Source organism: Panthera uncia, assembly GCF_023721935.1.
Source record: "Panthera uncia isolate 11264 chromosome B3 unlocalized genomic scaffold, Puncia_PCG_1.0 HiC_scaffold_1, whole genome shotgun sequence".
Classification (NCBI taxonomy): Eukaryota; Metazoa; Chordata; class Mammalia; order Carnivora; family Felidae; genus Panthera; species Panthera uncia.
The window spans coordinates 91,434,972-91,457,415 of record NW_026057582.1 but is presented as its reverse complement, the minus strand read 5'-3'; the positions used below and the strand labels follow the sequence as shown (position 1 = coordinate 91,457,415).

At 38.2% G+C, this 22,444-nt stretch overlaps 1 protein-coding gene across 10 annotated transcripts in view; it reads left to right on the top strand.

The window, feature by feature from the left end:
- ATP8B4 (ATPase phospholipid transporting 8B4 (putative)) overlaps positions 1-22,444 on the top strand; it is a 259,446-nt gene that overhangs the window by 26,870 nt on the left and 210,132 nt on the right. The window lies entirely within an intron of this gene.

The following is a 22,444-nucleotide window of genomic DNA, read 5'->3' as shown; positions in this document are numbered from 1 at the left end:
AAGATTTTGGACCATTGTGTTTTCATTTACATTTGTTTCCCTGTATTTTTTGATATCCTCTTAGATTGTTGACTCATTCATTGTTCAGTAGCATGTTATTTACCTCCAGGTATTCTCTTATCAGATTTTTTTTTCTGGTTAAGTTCTAGTTTCATAGTGTTGTGGTTGGAAAAGATGCATGGTTTGATTGCAATCTTTTTGAATTTCTTGAATCTTTTTTAAAAAAATAAACGTTTATTCATTTTTGAGAGAGTGAGAGTGAGAGCAGGGAAGGAACAGAGATGGGAGGTGGGAGCAGAGGTTCTGAAGTGGGCTCTGCTCTGGCAGCAGCAAACCTGATGCAGGGCTTGAACTCGCGAACCATGAGATCATGACCTGAGCTGAAGTTGGATGCTCAACTGACTTAGCCACCCAGGTGCCCTGAGTCTTGATTTGTGCCTAATATGTGATCTATCTGGAGAATGTTCTATGTGGACTTGACAAGAATGTATATTCTACTGTTTTAGGATGGAATGTTCTGAATATATGTTAGATACATGTGGTCCAGTGTATCATTCAAAGCCATTCTTTCCTTGTTGATTTTCTGCTTGCATCATCTGTCCATTGGTGTAAGTGGGGTGTTAAAATACCCTAATATTGCTGTATTACTGTTGATTACTTCCTTTATGTTTGTTATTAGCTGCTTTATGTATTTGGGTACACCTGTGTCAGGTACATAAATATTTACAATTGTTATATCCTCTTGTTGGATTGTTTTATGATTGTATAGTGTCCTCCTTTGTCTCTTATTACAGTCTTTGTTTTAAAGTTTATTTTGTCTGATATAAGTATTGCTACCTCTGTTTTCTTTTCACTTTCATCTGCATGATAAATGCTTCTCCATTCCTTCACTTTGAATCTACAGGTGCCTTTAGGTCTGAAATGAGTCTCTTGTAGGTGGCATATAGCTGGGGCTTGCTTTTTTTTTTTTTTTAAATCCATTCTGTCATCCTGTTTCTTTTGATTAGAACATTTAGTCTACCTAAATTCAAAGTAGTCATTGATATGTATGTGCTTATTTGCCATTTTGTTAGTATGGTGGTTTTTGTAGTTTTTCTCTGTTCCTTTCTTGTCTTGCTGTCTTCTCTCATGGTTTACTAGCTTTCTTTAGTGATACACTTGGATTCCTTTCTCTTATTGTTTGCATATATATTATCAGTATTTTATTTGTGGTTACTATTAGGTTATATGTGACATTTTAGGCATATAGTGGTCTATATTAAGTTGATGTTCACTTCAGTTTGAACCCATTCATTAGTGTTCTCCCTCCCCAGGTTTCAGGTATATGGTGTCATAGTTTATATCCTTTTATTTTGTGATCTCTTGACTGATTTTTAAAAATATACCTATTTTTTAATTTCTTTTGGGCTTCCTACTTTTCTTATTCATACTTATGGTTTTTCCTTTCCACTCAAGCAAAGGGCTGGTTTAGTGGTCATGAACTCCTTTAATTTTTGTTTGTCTGAGAAACTCTTTATCTCTCCTTCTATTCTGAATGATAGCCTTGTTGGATAGAGTATTTTTAGCTGCAGTTTTTTCTTCCATCACTTTGAATATATCATTTCACTCCCTTCTGGCCTGCAAAGTTACTGCCAAAAAATCATCTGATAGCCTTATGGGGTTTCCCTTGTATGTAATTTTACTTTTCTCTTGCTGCTTTTCAAATTTTTTCATTGTCACTGCTTGTTGCCATTTTAATTTCTATGTGTTTTGGTGTGCATTTTCTTGGGTCGATTTTTGTTGGTGGCTCTCTGTGCTTCCTGCATCTGGAATTCTGTTTCCTCCCCAAGATTTGAGAACTTTCCAGGTATTATTTCTTGAAATGAATTTTCTGCCCCCTTGCCTCTTTTCTCCTTCTGGGGTCCCTATAATGCAAATGTTATTATGCTTGATGGTGTTGCTGAGTTCCCTAAGTCTATTTTCATTTTTTTAAAGTTATTTTTCTTCTTGGGGGCACCTAGGTTGCTAGCTGTTTGAGCATCTGACTCTTGATTTCAGCTCAGGTTATGATTCCAGGGTTGTGGGATTGAGACCTGTGTTGGACTCCATGCTGAGCATGGAAACTGCTTAAGATTCTCTCTTTCTCTCCCTCTATCCTTCTCCCTCACTTGTGCTCTCTCTCTAAAATAAAGAAAAATGAATTTTTCTCTCTCCTATTCAGCTGGATTATTTTCCATTACTCTGTCTTCCAGGTCATGATCCAGTCTTCTGTTTCCTGTAGTCTACTGTTCATTCCCAATCTAGTGTATTTTTGGTTTCATTTAGTGTATTTTTAATTTCAGTTATTGAGTTCTGTATCTCTGGTTCCTTTTAATGTTCTTTATCTCTTTGTTGGAGGTCTCACTGAGGTCTTTCAGTCTTTCTTGGGTCCAGTGAGTATCTTTCTGACCACTACTTTAAATTCTCTATCAGGCATTTTACTTACCTTCATTTTTTTTAGATCTCTTGCTGTGATTCTGTCCTCTTGTTTCATTTGGAGCATATCCTCTATCTCCTCATTTTGTGTAATTGTTTCTGTGTGTTTCTATGTGTAGAGGCATTATGAAGAAGAGGTCTTGTAGTGCCCTGAAATGCAGTGTCCCTTCTTCACCAGCAGCTGGTGCTTCAGAGGTATCTCCTATGTGTGTTGTGTGCACCATGCTGTTGTAGCCTAGCTACATTTGCTTCCATTCCGGTTGTCTGCAATGGCTGTTTTTGCCTGTTGTGGGCAGGGTTTGGTCACTGTGTTGTTAGTGGGCCAGTCTGGGGCTGCCTTGGGCTTGAGTCAGATCAGGCATTTTCTACAGATACAGTAGCACCGAACTGCAGGGTGCTTTTCCTGTGTTGTCCCCTTAGAAGCTTTTGTTGGTAGACAGGGCCTGCAGTCAGACCTCATGTCTGTCCCCAGCCCACTGCTGGGGCCACAGTTGGATGGGGGTGTGTGGTTATCTTCCCCTCTCCCTGGGGCAGGAGTCCCTTTGGAGTGGTGCTGGCCGCTGTTGGGGATGCTTGCATACTGCCAGGTTTGTGGCACCATTTTGGGTAGGCTCTGGCCAAGGGCATATTGGAGGGGGTGGATCCACATAAGTACTGGGGGCGGGCACTGGTGTTAACAAAGTTTGTGCCTGGGTCGTGTTTGAGAGAGAACCTGGAAGTGAGGTCTGGACCCTGGAGAATGCTGGGGAAGGGCACAGCTATCAGCAAGCTAGATAGCCAGTGTTGGTGCCGTGCTGGTTCCTGTAGGTCTCTGTCTAGACTGAGGGGCAGGGGAGGGAAATGGTGCCCACTGTCTTCTTTATTCCTTGAGGCATCTCCCAAGGACCCCTGTTTCTCCAGTGTATGCTCTGAGATTATAAATAAGTAGCCCTCCTGTAAACTCCAGGCGTTTTTCAAACAGGTGCTTCTGTGCTTCACGCATGTCCTCGGGAATGTTTGTTGCGCTGTTTTAGGGTAGGGACTCAGTTCCATATTGTCCTCCCTCCTGACTCTCCCAGAGTAGAACAGGCTGACTTTTCAAGTTCCAGGTGTTAAATTCTGATGGTTAAAATAACTTGCAAAATTACACCCCTCTGGTTTTCATTGCCAAATGTTATGGGGATTCTCTGGGCCTGGGGTGCCCATTGTGAGGGTCTGTTCCATTCCAATCTCAGCACCTGTGGAGTCACTCCTTCCATGGAAAGGCCCATGGGTCTGTTGAGATTCTGACTGTGTCTCCTCACTTCTACCCTCTTTGATGTGTCCTCTTTATATTTAGCTGTGGAGAGTTTGTTGTGCCAGACTTCTGGTGGTTTCTGGGTTATTTAAACTGATGTGGCTGTTATCTAGTTTGTATCCCTGAGACAAGATGAGCTTAGGGTTCTGCTCCTGAACCGTCTTCCCTGGAAGTTCTCTGTTCTTGATAATTCACCCTTTCCATATAGCTTATATGGGAGGCCCAAGACAAATCATTTTAAAGCCTATGAAGAGCATTATTCTTGTGTAAAATTCTTAATTGAGATTTCATGTAGTTTGGTAACATAGGAAGGAAAAGAAGTAGGTAATAAAGGCTTTCTTTAAACTAGCTAAAGCTTTTCTTGTTTCCAAAGAACCAAGGAGGTTGTGGAGCCAGCGTGCATTAGTCCACAGGGAAGCCCTTGCTCAGTATGTTTATGGGGTCACATTATTTCTTTCTTTTTTTAAAAAATTTTTTTTTAACGTTTATTTATTTTTGAGACAGAGAGAGACAGAGCATGAACGGGGGAGGGTCAGAGAGAGAGAGGGAGACACATAATCGGAAACAGGCTCTAGGCTCTGAGCTGTCAGCACAGAGCCCGATGCGGGGCTTGAACTCACCAACCGTGAGATCATAACCTGAGCCGAAGTCGGACGCTTAACCGACTGAGCCACCCAGGCGCCCCCACATTATTTCTTTCATTGACATTTTGTTGGCCCATTCCTCTACAAAATATTAAAAACTGTAGTTTACAATTGTGTGCGTATAAAGACAAGTATAATGTATTACTGCTATATTCATTTTTTCTTCTAATTTTAAAATAAATTAAAATTTAAACACTTTTATGTGTCCCTAAAAGTATTGTGGGCCCTAGGCAATGCATCTCTTGTGCTTACAAAGGAGGTTTTTGTTTTTTTTTTTTTTTTTTGGTTGAAATTTATCCTCCTGCTTCTCAGGCATTATTGTGATCATATACTATTTATCAGGTAGTGGGTTGGTCCTGCGGTAGAGGATTGATTATAAAGACAAAGAAGACATGGAAACTACCTGGTGGCACTGTATCAATGCATATAAAAGTACATGTATATATTTTAATATATGTGTTTAAAGAGTGTTATTTCTGCTTGCGTTTATCCCTTATGGAACAATGATAAATCCAAAAGTTCTTTCTTAAGTACTTTTGCAGTTATACTTGTGAAGGTAATAGTTGTTGTTTGAGCTTGGTTTTTGTTTAATATAATAATTTGAAGAAAATGAAATTTTTTTCAAAATCATCTATTTTCTTAGTTTAACTGAAAATGAGGCCATTAGAATGAAGTGATAATCAGTACTAACCAATGATACACTAAGAACAGTGCTGGTTTTGCAAAAACTCTCATAACTTTGGGGTTAGGATTTTCTAATGAATTTTCCTGTATGTTTTAATAACATTTTGGTGTCCAGAGGAAATAGGACATGGGAAATTTTATTTGGTACCACTAGAGATGAGGGGGAAATTCCCAATTCCTTCCATTTCACTTTAGTAAAATTCTGTGCAAAAGATGATAGAATTAAACCAGAGACTAAATCTTTGCTGCTCATCCTAAGTATTTCAGGGCATGAGCTTTCCATTCATAGGTTCATCAGTTTTTTACCTGGAAGAGAAGGAGGAGCAGCGTTAGTGTTCCTAGTCCTATTTACATTCTAGATTTTTATGTCTTGCTTAAATTTCTTTGAAATAGAAGTCTTTTTTTCTCCATAGAGAGTACACTATGTACTTAAAATTTTGCCTTTATAGTCACTGTGCACAGTTGCAAATAGAAAGTGTAGAAAAGAGATGTCTTCTGGCTCTCATACACTTTGCAAAATTGTGTGCTGCTCTTAAGTTTTTTCAATTGTGGTATTGTGTAGGCTTTGATCAATCTGATGTTTTATTACTCAGGATGTGGACTAGGTTGGGCTGCTGTTAAAGAACCACTAGTCACTGGAGACTATCTAAAGAGGGCTGATCCTCAACAACATCCTTTATCACTTCTCAATGGGTTTGGGGGGTGGTGGCTATTTTCTCCTTGAATGCTCTTTTTTCCTGGTCTTCATGATTCTTGTGGAAATTCTTGCTTCTCAGCATGCTATGACCCTGTTTCCTTCACTGGACCTCAGTGGTGGAAATTTCCCCTGGTTCAGTCTTCTATACTTTTCTCTATGTATAATGTGTTCCTCAGAGTACTCCTCTTCTTCTGCTCATTTCTTTGGAGATGACTCTTAAATCTACAGTGCCTATCGTGACATCTTGCCTAATGTTATACTTTATTCCCAATTGCTACTGTCTTTGATCTAATAATTCTATTGATATAGCTTTAAGTTGTACAGAATGATAAAACTTGGGAATTAAAAGGATCTTCAGTCATCAGACAATGTCCACATTGTCTTCCAACCTGACAATCTATTCCTATAGTGTTGCTGATTTTTCCCCCCTTGAATATTTACTCTAATAGTAGTTCAGGCATATAATTTAGAAGATACATCATTCTCTGGGCAGTAAATTCTGCATGTTAACTAGAATTTCACATCCTTGTTAAGTGTACTTTCTGTTCTGTAGTTTGGAATAACAGAATATTTATTCTGCCTTTTACATTAAAGATCATCAAATGTTTAAAGGTCTTTTTCATATCAGTGCCCTCACAGACACATGGAGAATGATGTTTGACCAAATATCCAGGCATCCCATTGCCCAGTCAAGTTGACATATTAAAATTAACCCGCACAAATTGCTTCTCGGCCTTTTGGCTAAGATCAAGTGTAAAATTAACCAGCACAGCCATATTTTAGTGTATTGTTATTCTTAAATTTGTCTTGTTCTCCTTTTAGTTTGGTCAGTTTTTGCTCTATATATTTCTAGGTTACATTATTAGATGTATGCAAATTTAGAGTTACATATTCCTGGAAGAATAATCTTCTATTATTATGGATTGTCCCTATTTATCTTCAGTAATTCTTACTGTATTAAAGTCCACTTTATCTGAGATTAATGTAGTGATACCAGATTTCCTCTGATTAATGTTTACATGTTATATATTTTTTCTTTTCACTTTCAGTGCTTTAATGTTCTTAAATTTAAGATGCAGTATATAGTGTTTTTAAAAAATAGTTTGACAGAGGTATCTTGGTGGCTCAGTTGGTTAAGCATCCAACTCTTTTTTTTTTTAATGTCTTATTTATTTTTGAGAGAGACAGAGACAGAGTGCGAGTGGGGGAGGGGCAGAGAGAGAGGCAGTCACAGAATCTGAAGCAAGCTCCAAGCTGTCAACACAGAGCCCAATGTGGGGCTCAGACTCATGAACCGCAAGATCATAACCTGAGCTGAAGTAGGACACTTAACCCACTGAACCACCCAGGAGCCTCAGCATCCAACTGGTTTCTGGTTCAGGTTATGATCTCATGGTTTGTGAATTAGATAGAGCCCTGCACAGAGCTCAGTGTTGACAGCGTGGAGCCTGCTTGGGATTCTCTTTGCTTGTCCCCTGCTCGTTCTCATTCTCTTTCTCTCTCAAAAAAATAAACATTAAAAAAAATAGTTTGACAAATTTTGACTTTTAAATTAAGTATTTAGTTCATTTGTGGTTAATATAATTACTGATATATTTGTTTAAATCAATTATCTTACTATTTGTTATTCTACATTTCTTTTCTCTTTTTTGTTGCCTGCCTTTGCATTTGCAATATTTCTATTATTCCATTTCCAAGCATCTATTAGCTTGTTACTTATCATTCCCGTAATATTCTTTTTGTGGTTATTCTTAAGATTGCAACATATCTATTTAATTAACTTATAGTACTTTTATCATTTTGTGAGCCATTTAAGAATTTAGAACATTTTACCTCTTTGCCTACTTTTTGTGTTACTGATATCATGTATTTAATTCTTTGTATATTTTAAAATCAACAAGACAGCAGTAACAAATAACATCTGTTGTTGTCAATATGGTCATTTTTTGCTTAGGTTTACCTACAATTTTTCAGTTTTTTTTCTTCATTTTCCTGCGTTTCTGTGATTCTGTCCAGAATAATTTTCCTTTTGCCTAAAGAATTCCTTTTGTTTATTTATTTTTTAAATGTGGAACTACTGGTAGCAAATTCAGTCACTTTTTATTAGGAAAAAAATCCTTATTTTGCATTTATATTTGGATGAATATTTCTACTGGGCATAGAACTCTAGGTTGGTAGTCTTTTCTTCTGGCACTTTAAAGGTATTGCTCCATTACATTCAAACCTCCACTCATTCTTTTAAAAAGTAAGCTGATATTCTTATGACTCTTTTGTTGGGATGATAGGTCTTTTCTTCTGGCTACTTCAAAAATTGTCTTTTTGTTTTTCAGTATTTTTATTATTCTGTGCCTAGGTATGGTTTGCTTCATATTTATCTAGTTTGGAATTCACAGAGATTCTCAGATTTTCAGCTTGATTTCTTTTGGAGTTTTGGAAAATTCTCATCTGAGTATCAAAAATTGTTATTACTCCCTATTCTCTCAGTTCTTGTTTGTGAAAGTCCAGTTATACATATGGTAGACCTTTTGCCAGATATCTTATGTGTTTATGCTTTTGCTGATATTTTCAACTTTTTTCTCCCTTCCATGCTTAGTTTTTATATTTTTAATGACTAGTTTACAATTATTCCTTGCTGCTGCTGTGTCTAATTTGCTGTTAAACTCAAACTGAATGCTTAATTTACATTGTTATATTTTTAAATTCTTCAGTTTTTGTTTCTTTTATTGTACCATTTGGTTTTCTAGGGAAATTATTCATTTTATCATCCACTTTAATGTACATGTTAACCACAATTATTTTAAAGTCGACCTCTGATAGTTCTAATATCTAGATCACCTGTCGGTTGGTTTCTATTTTCTACTTTTTTCTCTGTTTCCAATAGTTTGCTATTGTCCCCTGCCATGCTTCATAATTTATTATTGAAGTATAGGCCTTACATATGAAAAAACTATAGAGGATCTGGATAATGTTATCTTCCTCAAGGAGAATTTATTTTTCTTTTCACACACACTTAGAGAAGGAACAGATTATCTAGTCATGAACTGAAATACTTTGAGGCTGTCTTTCAGTATTTATAAGGTCTAGTCTATTTTTGTTGTTACTCCTAGAATGCAGTCCTTCAGAAGTCAACTGGAGACCTAGAGTGTTACCAAGGCTTCTCCTCCCAGCTAGATTCTGAGTTTTAATTATTGTCTTATCTCACCTCTGGGAAGCTGAGGAATTAGCAATCCCTTAAGGGGAAAGGTACAGAATATCAGGTTTACATCAATACATTGTTCTTTTCTGCTGGTTCTTGGCCCTTCAAGTTTTGTCTGATTTTGTTGTTCTATATTTTCCAACATTTTGTATATTTCATCAAGCTGTTATAGTTGTTCTTAACAGATGGGTTGATCCTGACACAAGTTACTCCATTATAGTGGGAAGCTGAAAAACACATTTTTAATAATGTCTTATAAGTTTACCAGAAGACTACATTAAATATTACTATTCTATAGTAGTTATATGCATATTTGAATATATCAGGAAGATCTATGAGTAAGGAATAAGCAAATGAATAGTGAGGTTGGATAAGAAAATAATGGTTAATGAATATGTTAATCAGTATCGTCTGTTAGAATAGGGTTAAGCTTTAGCCATGACATGTACACAAAAGTAAGTCTACTGTGAACTACTTCATTACAGGAATAATGAAAATATAAATACTACTTAGAATTATATGCCATACATACTTAGTGGGTTTAGAACATATTTATAAATGCATTTGTTCCACTTCTCCATTTCTTTATTACTCAGCATTCCCAAGTGTGTAATATTCTAATTGTTATACTTTGGTTTTGTAAAAGAAAAATCCTTAATTTTATCCTTAGAATTATAATAATTTATTTTAAAGAATGCTTTTTTAGCCCTTCCATAGACCCACACCTTAGATATTTCTTTGGTTCAGTGTTTGAGTCAGTATTTGGCATATGGTAAGCCCTTAATGAATGGTAGCTGTCATAGTTATTATTTTGAGTAGTTTGTGTAAGTGCTATTCGAATTATAGTCTCCTGGTGGACCTCATTCTCATGTAATATTGTGTTTGCTATTAATTCAAACAGAATTTCCTAATTTAAAGGAAATTATAATTTTTATTTCTGGGCTTAACTTTGAAATCTGGACTCTTTTGATGGTGAAATAAAATCTTAAAGCTTATGAAGTAATTCCCAACATAGTGTTTTCTATAAAGAAAAGTACCCTTATTACCTGAAATTGTGTACTGTGAATTGTAAATTTATCTTCATATGAATAAGCTAATTAAAACATCATGTTTCAGGGCTTTTGGCTGAAATGATCTTGGTTGACTATGTTGGTGGTTGTTGTCTTATGATAATCAGAACATTGGTAGTTCTTTGACTTAGTTATCCGTCCATCTATCCAGCCATTTCACAAGTATTTACTGAACATCCATTATGTGCCAGACGTTATTTCAGAAGTTTCAGATACAGCTGTGAACAAAACAGGTTTTAAAAAGGAAAAAACCTTCGGTCTATGTGGAGCTTATATTTCTGTGGGGAGAGAGGAAGAAAGCTGGTCAGCAAAATCAGTGACAAAGTAAATTATCTTGTACATTTGAGGGGCTTCAATTTTATGAGACTGACATGCTGCCTCTTGCACTAAGGAGGCAGGTAGGGGGATGCAGTTTTAAAAGGGGTAATCAGGGAAGGCTGAATTGAGGAAGACCTATTTGAGCAAAGATTTGAAGGAAGTGAGAGAGGAGCCATGTAGATATCTGGAAGAAGCATTCTAGGTAGCAGGAATAGCAAGTGCAAAGGCTTTGAGATGGGTATGTTCCTAGTTGTGTTCAAGGAATAACAAAGACCACTGTGGCTGGAGTTGAATGAACAATGGGGAGGGTTGTCAGGGCTAGACCCAGGTTTTTTGTTTTTTTGTTTTGTTTTTTTAGGCCTAAATGAATACAAAATACAAAATTAGGTATAATAGAGAATATTTATTTACAGTAACAAAATAAATCCCTATAAATTACAATTTTCAATTTTGAAAATTTGAAAATCCCACGCATACCACAAAATCCAGAAAAATAACCTAATGTCTTCATTAATTCACTGTCCAACGCAACTTTATAGTACTTTTTTCCTATATTTTTGTCCCCCTATTTTTGATTGCCTCTTATAGGACCATTATTGATTACATAATTTTCTATAGAAACATTAGAAAGATAATTCAGTTTTTCCTCTAGCTAAAGTTATGATGGTTTAGAATAGCTTTTCAGCTTGATGGCTTCATATATGAGCTGCTACAAATGTACTTGCCATGTGTAGTCCTGCTACATATGGGCTTGTGTTCTATAAGCACAGAAATTGTAATAAATTTTAATTTATTTTATTCCATCCCATAGAAAAAAATACATGGTATGCTTATTATATATGGTGTCAAAAATACTAGATACTTGAAAATTCCTAATACTACTACTAGGAGATAAATTCTCTTTTGATTAGGAGTTGATGAAAATGAAATCTTTCACATACAATTTTATACGTGTGATAGCTGGAAGAATTCTGCACAGGCTGACTTCTGGGTCTGTATTGCAAACCTGTCTCCTCCATGATCCACATAATTCTGCTGCTAGGTACTGTAGGACACGGTCATATTGCTGTGTGACCTTGGGCCCTGCATCTTCATGTTAGACACTGGGTGAGTCCCCACGGAAGCAGGAGTATTCCTGAGCACCATTCCTACCCTGGGGGACCACCACTGACTTAACTCTGTACAGAATTGACGGTGAATCACATCAATATGCTCCAGTAAACACAAACTCAATGCATTTCCAACTTGACAGCCTCTTATCTGGATCCTACTGACATCTGACAGAAGGCAAAGTATGATGGGAGAAATTAGACTGGAAGAGACAATGATCTTAGCCTTTGTAGCTAAAATATTTTATTTTTGCAAATCAAAATAAAAAAACTGCACCTTTATTTTTATTTATTTTTTAATTTAAAAATTACTTTTGGGGTGCCTGGGTGGCTCAGTGGATTGAGTGTCCAACTTTGGCTCAGGTCATGATCTCATGGCTTGTGAGTTCGAGCCCCGTGTCGGGCTCTGTGCTGACAGCTCGGAGCCTGAAGCCTGCTTCAGATTCTGTGTCTCCCTCTCTCTCTGCCCCTCCCCTGCTCATGCTCTGTCTCTCTCTCTCGCAAAAATAAACAAACATTCAAAAAAAATTAAAAATTAATTTTATTCCAGTTTTATTAGGAAATAATTGACTTACACCACTGTGTAAGTTTAAGACATACAGCATGATGGTTTGAGTTACATGTATTGTGAAAGGATTACCACAGTAGGCTTGGCTAACATCCATCTTGTCATGTAGAGACAATAAAAAGAAAGAAGAAAAGAATAAAGGGAGAAAATTTTTCTTGTGATAAGAACTCTCAGGATCTACTCTCTTAACAGCTTTACTGTATATCATCCAGCAGTGTTAGTTACAGTCATCATGTTGTACATTACATCCCTAGTACTTACTTATAACCAAAAGTGCCTCCCCACCACCCTGCCCCACCCTATAACCACAAATATTCTGATGTTTTTCTATGAGTTTGTTTAGGTTCCACATCTAAATGAGATCATACAGTATTTGTCTTTCTCAGTCTGAGTTATTTCACTCAGCATAATGCCTTCAAGGCCCATCCACACTGTGGGAAATGGTAAGATTTTCTGAGCAAACACGTTTCTAGAATTACTCCCAGGGTCTGAGAATGGAAAGTGCAGGTGAGGTGAGCTGTAGCTCAAGCTTCTTTAGTTTCATGGTTAGTGGGCTTCTGGTGGTGGTAACGGGATGGTCATGTGAAGACCAAGCAGGGCTCTGAAGGCCATTGTAAGAACTTAACTTTTCTCTTGCATTGGATGTTGGACGTTTTGAGCAGAAGAAGATGATTCTTGTGCCAGGCATATTAATGCTGCCAAAGATGTCCATGTCTTAATCCTTGGAACCTGTGAATAGGTTACCTTACATGGTAAAAGAAACTTTGGAGATGTGATTAAGGATCTTGAGATGGGATGATTGTCTTGGTTTATACCCACTGTAGGCCCACTGTTATCACAAGGGTCCTTGTAAGAGGGAGGCAGGAGAGTCAGAGAAAGAGATGTGACAGTGGAAGTTACAGGTCAGAGTGACGTGGCCCTGAGCCAAGAAATGTGAGCAGCTTCTAGAAGCTGTAAAAGGCAAGGAGCAGCTTCTCCCCAGAGCTTTTAGAAGGAGCTCAGTCCTTATGAAACATCTTGATTTTAGCCCTGTAAGCTCCATCTTCAGACTTCTGGCCTACAGAATAATGAGCTAATAAGCTAACGTGTTGTTTTAAGCAACTGAGTTTGTGGTGATTACTTAGAACAACAATAAGAAAGTAATACAATTATAAAAGGATTTCTGTAGTTGCTCTATTGAAAATAGATTACAGGGGCAGGGGTAGAAGTAGGGAGGGCCTAGGGGAGGCTATTACAGGAGTAGAAGAAGAGAGGAGGAGTGACTTGGACCAGAGTGTGGATGGGGGCAGGGGGGAGGGGGGGGATTGGGGAGGAGTGTGAGAAGTGGGCAGATTTCTTTTTTGCCCAAAGTTCTGGTCCCATTGTATCTCTTTTATAATATGTGTATCTGAATGCTTCACTCATAGGTAAATAAAGCAAAGTTCCTAATTTTTCTTTTGGCCTTGTCACATGTGGTCCATTATTCTGTTAGAAGGGACAGTGAGCAGGAACTGGGGATGTCCTCTTTTTTTTTTTTTTTTTTTTTTTTAAATTTTTTTTTTTTTCAACGTTTTTTATTTATTTTGGGGACAGAGAGAGACAGAGCATGAACGGGGGAGGGGCAGAGAGAGAGGGAGACACCGGGGGAGGGGCAGAGAGAGAGGGAGACACAGAATCGGAAACAGGCTCCAGGCTCCGAGCCATCAGCCCAGAGCCTGACGCGGGGCTCGAACTCACGGACCGCGAGATCGTGACCTGGCTGAAGTCGGACGCTTAACCGACTGCGCCACCCAGGCGCCCCTGGGGATGTCCTCTTGAAAAGTCCATATTTTATCTTAGGTGGCAGACTGCCTCTACCAAATTTCTTCTCTTTCCAGTAAATGAGTACAGCTCAGTTTGGATAAGGTGCTTGGCTAAACAACCTGCCATACTCCACAGTGTGTATCTAGCCGCATAAGTTCTCTTCAGACCTGCTTGGGACAGGTGGTGATGCCTTTTCACTATGCATCTGGCCTTGACTTTCTTTTTTTTCTGGTTTCCATGGTTCCTTGGGCCTCTCCTGTGCTTCCTTGCTGTGTGGGTATTCATGGGCATGTTCACCCTTTGAAGGCTGTTGCTGTCTTACTTGCTTTTCCTTCACTGTATACAGTAGAACCTTGCTCAAAGGACCTCAATAAATATTTCTGGAAGAAATCACTGTTTTGGCTCCAGCAGATTTTAATTGCCACATGGATTCAGGGATCTGAGGCACAGAAACCAGTAAGTACTAAAGAATTCCAATTTGTAGGCCCCATGCATCTGAAAGTAACAAACATAAGCCTTGCAAAACATGGCTTCCTGTTTAACCCCTGAGATACCAAACAAATAAGAGACATCTTTACATTTTCTTCTTGTGTATCTTTCTTTTCTACCTGGGGTTCTTTCCTCTCACTTGGTGACAGGTGGCTTGCTTTCCTTGGATGGCCAGAATGTGTCTCACAGGGGAAAACTAAATGTCCTTGAGCTTCATTTAGGCTCCTCTGATTCTTGGGGTAGATCCTGATTTTTTTTTGTGTGTGTGTGTAAGGGGATGCTGTAGGAAGATACAGCTCTTTTTCATCTTTATAGAAAACATTTTGACCATGGCCCAGTCCATAAAAATGCATTTGTTTCATTTGCTATACATAATAAAATTGTAAAAGAGTGGAAATAAAAACTAACAGTTTAGCACTGGGCCCATATGGGACAGGTTGCACAGAAAGCAGTAAGTTTCAAACAACAGTTTGGGAGCATATTCTCAGCAAGGGCTGCCCAAAGGCTCCATGGAGAAGGCAGGTAGGTTCTTGAGGTTGGCCTCCACCAGGAAGCAGAGAGAAGCCTAGAAGCAGTAGAATGGAGGAGGTCACAGGGCTGCAAGGTTAATTGGGAGGGAGTGTGTGTTTGAAGTATACTCTGCAGCAAGGCATTCCCTGAGAGAGTTCTCATCTTCCTCTCCTTGACCTCTGGGTGTAGTCACATGGCCATTTGTGGTTTCCTAGCCAGCTCTGAACAGTATCATCTGCCATCTTCTTATACTCAGAATCTCTTCCAAACAGCTTTGACAAGAAAGGCAGCTCAGTGTTTGAATACTGACTGTACTACATACTCTTGCTGGGCCTTTGTTTACCTCACTTGTAAAGTGGAATTAATAATAGCATGTACCTAGTAACATTGTTTTGAAGAATAATGAAATAATGCATGCAAAATAGTTCATAAAGTATCTAGCTTTTACCAGTGCTCAATATGTTAGCTGTTATGTTGTAATAATTGTTAAATCTCCAGTTGTGAATCTGTACTTAGAGAAAGCAATGTACCATGGGCTCACATAAAGATGTGTCAATTTTTACTTGTAACTTGTGTAATACAATTCATGTAATGGTGGAAGAAGAATGAATTGGTTAAATTTTTTTATATTTTTTTGTGAAGCTATAAGTAAGCCATGGGAGGAATAGAGCTTCCAATAAATCAAATTTTCCAAATATCTGGACCTGATGAGCAAGTTGGCTCAGCCAAGAGGAAAACAAACCCAAGGCCTTTTAGTATTTGTTTGAATCCCCTAACTCTGTTTCCAAGCTCTTTTGTGAGGACAAGAATAAAAAAAAATTGTGGGAAGATTTTTCTTTTTTTGCCTCAATTCTCTTAAGTTTGCTGTTCAAATGTCAATAAGTCCCAGCAGCCGCAGGTCACCACTGGGTTTCAATAGGAAACCCCAATTTAGGGCACATATTTTTCAATTGTATCAGAATGTGCTTTTGGAGTCAAATCAGGAAATCTTGGAGGGTGGGGAACTCTTTTCTTTAATGCTCTCCCCACTTATTGTTCTTTCCTCATGTCTTTAATGAATTGCTTTGGCTCCCAACCACACAAACCAGATTGTGAAGAATGAAAGAAAATTCAGAAAGGAAAAGCTTAAGTTATTGATTTAGCTTGAGGGCATTTTTCTGAGACTTCTGGCCCAACCCAAAAAACCAACAACAACCCCAAGCCCCAAGCGACACTCAATGTTTGGAGACATTCTTCAGCTTTTGGATTGGGACCAACCTTGTTGAGGAAGTATCAGTTCCTGTCATCAGGGTTTTGTACAGAGACCCCAATTTTTTTGTGGTGCTTCATCATTTCATATTTTTGGGGATCTAAAGCCAATTGCCTGAAGATTGTGTCCCAAACCACATTTGGTGAAGGACAAAATGCTCTGGAGTTAATTGAAGAAAGACCATTGTGTTCACTAATTAGGAATTTGTAGTTGCTGTGATCGCTTATGGGTCAAATGGAAGCATTCTAAATCTTCCCCCTTACTCTTGGTCTTTTAACAGAGCTACTGCTTTCACTAACTAGTCTTAAATACTAATATATTAGGCATTGTTCATAGACAAACTAAGGGGGAGAAAAAGGCTTAAATGAATGTCTTCTCCTGCCTGCTAGAAGTGGAAGTTGAATCTCTCTGTTTTTTTTTTTTTTGTGTGTGTTTTTTTTTAATGTTTATTTATTTTTGAAGGAGAGAGAGAGCGTGAGTGGGGAAGGGCAGAGAGAGGGAGACACAGAATCTGAAGCAGGCTTCAGGCTCTGAGCTGTCAGCACAGTCTGATGTGGGGCTTGAACCCACAAGCTGTGAGATCATGACCTGAGCCAAAGTCAGACGCTTAACTGACTGAGCCACCCAGGCACCCCAGAAGTTGAATCCTTTATAACTTAATAGAATATGAGGGAAAAGAGCCTAGATTAGGAGTTAGGTGTTGCCTCCAACAACCTGGGGAAGAATCAAGAGGCATTTGCCTGTTTTCATTAAGAATATCTGGATGTTACTTCAGATCCTCTTAAGAAATAATAATGTAAGCAACTTTAAGACTGACTAGCCAAGCTTGGATGATTTCTTTTTCTCACCTATTCGCTTTTTTTTTTTTTTTTTTTTTTTTTTTTTTTTTAGAAAGAAAGCAACACAAAGTGGCATTATTTTTCTGAGGAACCACAGATAAGGAGAAGTCATGACTTAAAACATGCTCACACACACAGTTGGTAGAAGATCTCAGGCCTCTGGCTTAGAGATCCAAGGCACTGTTAGGAAACTCATTTTTATGCGTCCCCACAGTCTTGGTGACAAAGAACAATTTCCAGCAGGGTTAAAAATTTCCAGCAGGGTTGTGTTATGTCCTTCTCATCTTTTAAGCTTGTGTTTTAGTGATCAGATAACTGGTGCATCTTTTCCTTCCAAATGGAAAGACAAGCCTATGCACATACATAAGTGGGTATAGTTTTACTATCTGAAACCTATAATCTGCCCAATCAGATAATTATTTCAGGGAGGCATGGGGTAGACTGCAGGGCAATTATTTTGAAATTGAGGTAATTGGTAAAACATTTTTGGTAAATGTTTCCTAACATTTAACTGATTTATAAATGACCACTTCACAAAGTAAATGCTGTATCCTTATTTAGTTCTCTTGGATAAGGTAACGGGAAGCAATGGCTCAAAGATAAGGATTCTATGACTACTTCATTGATTCTTTATTTGAATGAGACAGGCATCAGATTATACTGGCCTTTATGAGTTTTGGAGAGTGAAGGCTATTTCCTTTATCTTATATGAAGTAGGACTTCACAGGTTTAATTACCTTTTTTTTTCTATACCTATGTTTCTGTATTCTGAAGTAGATTCAAAACAGGTGTCTAAGATAATTCTGCCTCTGCTAATGGCTTTTCTCTTTGCTTGCTGAAATGATGAAGGATAGCTTCCTATCTAGGCAAACGTCTTTGTTAGGCTCCTCAGCTGTCACAAAAGGATGCTACACTTTTACCAGCTTGATTTTGGGTCTTAAGAATCTGTACTCAGCTAGTAACAGCACAGTAGTTCTTCAGGTATTTTTCAAGAATTTCAGTCTGAAACGCATAGTCATTTAGCATGTAGCTAAGTGCAGTGGAGAGAAATATGTTTAGGATGATTTCTGGAGGGACATGTAGTTTATCTATTCATATAAATATCCTAAAATACATTCCTGAATTTGATCAGCTCAGTAGACACTGAGTACAGAGACCCTAGTATTTGGCCCTCTGAATTGTGTTTGGAAGGACATGCCTGCAATTGTTACAAAATACAGCTCTAAAAAACTCATTTTATGTTCTTTGTATCAAACAATGACTTCTTTATGAGGATTTGTTAGAGATATTATTGTTTGAGCCAAGAACTAGTATATAATTGTACTTTTCCTGAATAACTGGTTTATTTTTACCATATAGGCAGTGAAATAAATGGAAATAGACCAGCTTTTCCTTTTTCTGTGAATTTGTGGCCCACTTAGGACAGGTATGTGGGTGATCATGTCAGTTTTATTTTCCTTCTTCACTATAGTTGATTATCATCCTTGTTTCTATATCTTCTCTCACTTGGCTTTATTTTTAATACTTAAACTATTTTCCTTTTGTACATTCTTGAGTTATTTTGGAGATGTATTTGTACATAAACACTTGTATGTCAGAAAGTGTTCTTACTGCCCCTTCACACTTGATTATTTGGCTGGGTGTAGAATTCTAAGCTCAAACATATTTTTCCTTAAAGCTAGAAGGCATCACTCTAATGTCTTCTATCCTTGTTATTGATGAGAAATTTCATGTTAGTCTGATTCTTGTGTCTATAAGGGCTAGCCATTTTTTTTCCTCTTCTGAAATTTTAAAATATTTTCTATTTGTCTTTGGAGCTCAAAATTTTTTGCATATCTGTCCCTCCATTTTCATTCATCCTCTTTGAAGAGTTATATCTTAGACTGGTGCAGGGAAATTTTCTTCTGCTTAGTTGATTATTTCTACTTATCCATTGTTTATGTTCTCTTCTCCTAAGTGTTCTTTGCACATCTTCCTCCTCTTTGTCATTTTACTATATATTTGAAGAGTTTTCTTCAGTTTATTTTTCATTCTGTCTATCCTACTATACAGTTTCCCATTAAATAATTTTTAATTTCCAGGAACTCTTTCTTATTTTCTGCTATCTTTATTCCTATCAGCTTGTTTTTGCTTCATGGGTGCTATGTCTTCTTGAATATTTTCAAGCTACTAATTAGCATAAAAAACATTTTCCCCACCTGTTTTTAGCATTATCTCTTCCTCTTGCGTCCTTCCCTTTTGTGCTATTGATTTTTTCTCAGATGTCTGGTGACTTACGGTTGCTGGTTTGTGTTTACAAATGAAGGACTAACTAGATACATGAGGGCAGTTGTAAAACCCTTTCCCCCTGCCAGCCCTCTTCTCTAAATTGGAGGGTTGGTGATGTAGCCAGCTCCCAGGGAGGTTTTTCTGCATGTGTCAGTTTGTTCTGGCTACGATAGTAGAATGCCATAGACTGGGTTGTTTACAAACAACAGAAATTTATTTATCATGGTCTGGAGGCTTGGGAAGTCCAAGATCAAGGTGCCCGTGGTTTTGGTGTCTGGTGAGAGCCTGCTTCCTGGTTCACAGATGGCTGTGTTCTTGCCATGTCCTCATAGGATGCAAGGGGCAAGGGACTCTCTGGGGCCTTGTTTATAAGATCACTAATCCCATTCATGAGGGCTCTACCCTCATAATCTAACCACCTCCCAAAGACCCTCAAATACCATCACATTAGGAATGTTTCAACATGTGAATTTTCTGGGGTCACAGGCATTCAGTCCATAGTCTGGCAAATCCCACAGCTGCCTTTATAAGGCAGGGTTTACTAGGACCTGAGTCTCCTGTAGCTGATGTGGAGGTTCAGAGGTGCTTCTCTTAGGTCTGAACACCCACTCTTGGTTTCCTTCCCAGGCATGTTGCCTACTCTCGTTAGTGGGCAAAGTTGGAGGGTGTGAGTGAGGGGCCCACCTAGCTCAATTTTTCTTTAATGTTCTGGTGATGCTCAAAAACTAGACTGAACAGATAATTTATCTTCCAAACCAGGACACTTTTGAGAGTGAACGGTGATCCTATTAGTTACTTTGCCAAGACAATGGGCATAAACTGGGACTGTCACCCTATGTATAACACATTTTCGACCTTTGTATTTATTGACTGAATTTGGAACTTCTTTGGGGCTTCACTGGGAATTTTTAAAATTTTGAACCCCTTCTAGCCTCCACTTGTTTTCTAAAACTGTTACATTTTTATTCTTCAAAAAAGAAAAAAAAAAGAAAAAAAAGACCTATTGTTGCTATTTCAGTGAGGCCTGAGTGGGAAGAGTGATAGAAGGACATATTTAGTTGGCTATCTTTACCTGGAAGCTCTTTGAACTGCAGTTTAACATATGCTGGCTCATTATATTTTATACATCCTTCTGTATCACTTTACACCTTTTTGGAACCACAAAAGTTCAGTGATAATGGTTATGTAGCAGTGAGCTTATCCTAGTAAATCATTCATCTCCTAGTGGGTACTTTTCTTTTAGTATTCTCACAGCTGGAAGGTTCCTGAAATGCCTATGGAATATTGGGCATTAAGTCATTGAACCTCTGAACAATGATTGGGAGTTGTTTATTGAGGATTAATTTTCAGCTTCCTCTTCTTACATGATGTGACATATTGCCAAGAGAGGTTTACATCCCCTCACCCACGGTCATAGCACATGAAAGAATGTCAGTTCTTGGCCTAGCAGAGTTAGGTTAAAGGCACAAAGCAATAGGGATGTAGAACCAAAGCTGGGATTTTGTAGAGCTTAGTGAAGGGATGGAAAATAGGATGCCAGAGTTTATTCATAAAGACTCGGTTCAGAAAGATAGTACTTAGTAGAAGTACAGAAGCAAAGATAAAGATTTAATAATAATGATTTAGAAGCCAAAAGAAGACTTCCTGGCTCTAACAAAATCTCACGGGACAAGAGCAAGAGCAAGTCCAAGTTCTCGTGGACACGGAGAAGAACATTCAAACTTTCCTAGCGCAGAAATTACTCTTCTGGCCCCTTGGGTAAAGGGCTATTCTCAGTCCTTGGGGAGGGTGGTTACAGGGAGACACTGGACAGGAGCCAAGATTCTGGTGTTTGGAGTGACTAAAATCAGGTGCATAACTATAGAATTCTATCCCTGGATGTGCTCCTTATAGTGTGAAATTTAAAAATGATGACCATCTGAATGTGTGTGAGGTCAACTAAAGGCAATTAATGTACAAATTAGCATATCTAATTTTTGACTTACAGCTAAAGTTAATATTTAACTTACAAGCAGGATGCCAGGTGGGCCAGGTTAACTTTCATCCTCCTAATAACATCCAGTGTTTTCCTGTCAGCCGTTTTACCATGCCTGGGTGAAGGTAGGGATGTTTAAACAAATCATCCAGCTTTTTAAGCTTTAAGTCCCCTCACCCTCCAAAATACCATTTTGGGCTTTGATATTTTTGCTCTTTGTTAGGGAAGCAATAAGAAGGATAGGATGATGCTTTGATAGCCAGGGTTTGAAATGTTTCCTGCAGGGGATGATTGGTTAAGAGGTTGCCTCCTGGTGAATTCAGGATTTCAGAGTTACATATGTTAGGGACAAGCCCACTCAGGTGTCATCAGCTGTGGACATCAGTCCAATATTGTTATTGTTATTATCAAAAACTAGGTGAGCTAGCCTTGAAAACAGGAATAGTCACAGGGAACTGACTTAATTACATAGGTAAGAAGAAAGCCATGTAGGTGGATGTCAAACAGACCTTTCACAAAAGGTAGAGAATCAACCATAACCAAAGACAGGGTGTCATTTGTCACAAGCAGTCTTCAGATATAAACATAGCATCATATTTTGAGACTTGAGCCAATGGGGCTGTAGAGACAGATTCCTCTTGGACTTTGGGGAAAAAGTTGTCAGTTCTTACAAATCGTGGTACCTGGCCTAGGGAGGGTAGTGGTGATAAAATAGGTTCCTTTCTTCCTCCCCACTTCTCTTCATTTCCCTCATCTTTGTCACCTTAATTCTACTTTCAGCTCTTCCTCTCTTTGCTTTCCCCTTGCTCTTCCTTCCCCCATCCCTAATAGATGCCTCTAAGTTACTTTCCACCCTCCAGTCTCCTTTATCTCTGTGGTTAAGTACCTTCTCCAAACTCAGACTCTTATTACTATCCCTGTAGTTTTTACCACCTGTCACTTACCCAGGTGGAGAGCTGTGGGATTAAGGGGGTCCCAGGTGAAATGGTGAAGTTACTTATCTTGAATGTTCTGCATTGACATCTGGTGTTCATTTTGCTGGTCTCCATTCCATAGCTTTCATTAGTCCATCATCACCCTTTTGTCAACTCTGAATTTAGTTAAATGGAGCAAGAACTTGCTACTTTTACTACAAAAACATGCTCTACTGGTGTTTCGGGTGCACTGTTTTTCCTTTGCCAGTGCAAATTTTAATTTATGCACCATCATAATCTTTGAGTTTGTTGTTTTATTTTATTTTATTTTTTTATTTGTACTGGTGTTTGCATTTTTTTCCCCAGAAGATATTTTGGCTACTTCCAGCAAAGGGCAAGTCT